The sequence below is a fragment of the Suricata suricatta genome, chromosome 5 (assembly GCF_006229205.1).
Source record: "Suricata suricatta isolate VVHF042 chromosome 5, meerkat_22Aug2017_6uvM2_HiC, whole genome shotgun sequence".
In the NCBI taxonomy this organism is placed as follows: domain Eukaryota; kingdom Metazoa; phylum Chordata; class Mammalia; order Carnivora; family Herpestidae; genus Suricata; species Suricata suricatta.
Window position 1 is genome coordinate 127,664,237 of NC_043704.1, and position 3,777 is coordinate 127,668,013.

The 3,777-nt window shown below is 40.5% G+C and overlaps 1 long non-coding RNA gene across 1 annotated transcript in view; it reads right to left on the minus strand.

The window, feature by feature from the left end:
* Positions 1 to 220: 220 nt before the first annotated feature.
* LOC115292280 overlaps positions 221 to 3,777 on the minus strand; it is a 6,335-nt gene continuing 2,778 nt past the window's right edge. Inside the window, exon 2 of the long non-coding RNA XR_003908892.1 lies at positions 221 to 361. This is a non-coding gene — a long non-coding RNA (uncharacterized LOC115292280). The remainder of the gene's footprint in view (positions 362 to 3,777) is intronic.

Consider the following 3,777-nt stretch of genomic DNA (forward strand, 5'->3'; position numbering starts at 1 on the left):
GTTTTTGGCACGCCCTTACATCATGAGCCCAAGGCGAGTGCCTCACTGTCCTCTTCCTAGTTCCCAGACATGACTCTAAGAATTGGAACCCGGGAAAGAACAATTTCTTTTTTTGCTTTGAGATTAAATGATCTGACTTCCTCTGGTTCTGTCTCTGAGGAAATTAAGGCTGGGGTAGGAGAAGGCCCACTTTGGGTGGCTATACAGAGGGATCAAGGACTGAAAGGAACAGAGAATTTTATTTCTTATGCTGAACAAAGGTGACCTTCAGTTACTCACTGGACTGTGATTACCTGCAGAGGACTGGCCTCCCTCACACCGCTTCGCCCTTATGACAACGCTGCTCTTCTCACATTCAGACCTAACCACTGAGAGAAGAGAGAGGACAGTGACTCGTCACTGAGAAGGAGCTCTGAAGGACAGAGATGCAGGATGAACTTGTCACCCAGGAGCAAGCCTCAATTGTTCAGGCACTGGCAGGAGAGACAGGGAGCTGGGTTTTGTCACAGTCTACTTCGCGTGTCATCCCAAAGTTCCAGTCACCCGGATAACCAGGCAAGTGTTGCCCCACCATTTCACCTCTAATACAGCTGTCCAGATTGAACACTGTACTAGTTCTACTGCACTTAACATGTAAAGGAAAGAACTCACCACTCACAAAAATACTATCCTATCTTATTTTGTGTAATGTGTACTGAAATGTGTACATTTTGACAGTGCTTTTTTCTGGGTGATGTGATTGTAAGTGGTTTTATTTTCTTCTTTCTGCTCTTCTCTACTTTCCAAATTTCTCACAATGAACAGATATTTTTATTAAAATCAGAAAAGAAGTTTTAAAATGTCTAATATGAATTGTATGCTACTTCTTACTTCATTACTGGGTGCCCTCAGAGTTATAGGAAGTGGGTCTTAAAGGTCATTGACTTTATTTTTTTATTAAAATTTTTTTAATGTTTATTTATATTTGAGAGAGAGAGAGAGAGAGACAGAGCATGAAAGGGGAAGGGGCAGAGAGCAGGAGACAGAATCTGAAGCAGGCTCCAGGCTCCAAGGTGTCAGCACAGCGCCAGACACAGGGCTCGAACTCATGAACCATGAGGCTATGACCTGAGCTGAAGTTAGATGTTTAGCCAACTGAGCCACCCACGTGCCTCGTGTTATATATTTATTTATTTGTTCATTTATTGTCTGTCTCCTCCATTAGAATATAAACCCCATGAGAGTAGAGGACTTTACTGCTGGGTCCTCACTGGCTAGAACAATAGTTGGCACACAGTAGGGGTCTAATGAGTATTTGTTGAATGAATGAATGAATCCTTACTAATCAATTCCTGTATATAAAAAAACCTCCCAAAATGTTTCAAAACTGTCTTATAATATATCTAAATTGGTTCTCTGTTTATTCCATTACCAGAAGGATTTTTCTTTGAATAAGTCATGTCAATCTTTATCTCTTGATTCTGAGACTTTCAAAGCTTTGTGATTTTTGAAGTCCTCTTCTCTAGTGTTTGCTAATTTTAGGCTCTCTGCTCATTTCTGTGAATTGGGATGTATTTTGAGGGAAGCAGTCAGATGAAGGAGACATATTTTTGAATTCCATATCTGATGTGAAAAATTAACATAACTTCTTCATTTTATGTGATAATGTCAGTGTTTTACTTTAAAGAAATATTTTAAATTATTTATCACCTCAAGAAGTTAGAAGCAGAACTACCCTATGATCCAGTAATTGCATTACTGGGTATTTACCCCCAAAATACAAAAATACCAATTCAAAGGGATATACGTACCTTTATGTTTATTGCATTATTATTTACAATAACCAAACTATGGAGTCAATCAAGTGTCCATCAATAAATGAATGGCTAGAGAAGATGTGGCACACATATACAATGGGCATTATTCAGCCATCGAAAAGAATGAAATCTTAGGGCACCTAGGTGGCTCAGTTAGTGAAGTGTCCAACTTCAGCTCAGGTCATGATCTCGTTGTTCACAAGTTCGAACCCCATGGCGGGTTCTGTGCCGATGACTCAGAGTCTGGATCCTGCTTTGGACTCTGCGTCTCCCTCTCTTTCTTTCCCCCTCCCTGACTTGCACTCTGTCTCTTTCTCTTAAAAATAAACAAACATTAAAAAAAAAAAAGAATGAAATCCTTGCCATTTTCAGTGACATGGATGGAGTTAGTGAAATAAATCAGTGAGAGAAAGACAAATACTATGTGATTTCACTCATATCTTGAATTTAAGAAACAAAACAAATGAGCAAAGGGAAAAAAAGAGAGAGATAAACCAAGAAACAGACTCTTAACTATACAGAACAAACTGATAGTTACCAGAGGGGATGTGGGTGACAGGAAGGATAAAAAAAGACAGAGAAAAAGAAAATATAAATAAATTACTTATCATGGGACACACACTCTCTGATGATTTTACTCTTTCCAGTCCTGTCTCACACACACACACACACACACACACACACACACACACACACACACACTAATCCATGCACCAGGATACAAATACCTTCCCTCTGGAAGTGCGACATTAATCATCCTTAAAGGAGTATCAATGCAAGAAAACAGGAGGAACCTTGCAATGCTTGAGGGAAAGCTTTGTGGCAGGCGGTAAGAGGGCCCCTGGTATATCAGAGTGAGGTTGAGAGTAGGATTCCTAAGACTTTCTAAATATATCTACTTTACCCTATTTCCCTCTTCTTTTCAATAAATTTATTAGACTACATTTGTTCAAATAAAGTTAAGTAACCTGTAATTCATATGCTTTGCCTGACGCTGGTTATTAAATATAATGTTGAATACAGAAATATTACTCATAGCATGAGAAAAATTCAAGCTCTTTGGTAACATACCATTTTGGATGTCATATAGATATAAGAAACAAAAATATTTTTATATTTCTAATTTTGGACAAGACAGTATATTCTTAAAGGAAATTACTGCACTAATGTATAGATATATTAGTGGATTGGACCAGATTATAAGGCTACATGGCTGTTTCATTCGGAAGCATATTAAAATTCAAAGGAAACTCACGGAATCTCCATTCATGCACTCCCCTTCTTTTGGTTGTCAAAAAGCCTAACCTAACATGAGGGTCATTGTTAGCTGAAGGATTTTAAAGTTAGTGCTGGGAGATATGTTCGTTAGATTACTCCTTTCTGCCTGTGGACGCCGCCGAGTAAGCACGTTGAAGTCTCCCCTCCCACCGCCGTCACGTCTAAGTCAGAGTCTCCCAAAGAGCCTGAACAGCTGCGGAAGCTTTTCATCGGAGGGTTGAGCTTTGAAACAACCGATGAGAGTCTGCGGAGCCATTTTGAGCAACGGGGAACGCTTACGGACTGTGCGGTAATGAGAGATCCGAACACCAAGCGCTCCAGAGGCTTTGGCTTTGTCACCTATGCCACTGTGGAGGACCCATGGACCCATGAAAGGAGGAAATTTTGGAGGCAGAAGCTCTGGCCCCTATGGTGGTGGAGGCCAATACTTTGCCAAACCACGAAACCAAGGTGGCTATGGCGGTTCCAGCAGCAGCAGCAGTAGCTATGGCAGTGGCAGAAGGTTTTAATTACTGCCAGGAAACAAAGCTTAGCAGGAGAGGAGAGCCAGAGAAGTGACAGGGAAGCTACAGGTTACAACAGATTTGTGAACTCAGCCAAGCACAGTGGTGGCAGGGCCTAGCTGCTACAAAGAAGACATATTTTAGACAATACTCATGTGTATGGGCAAAAAACTCGAGGACTGTATTTGTGACTAATTGTA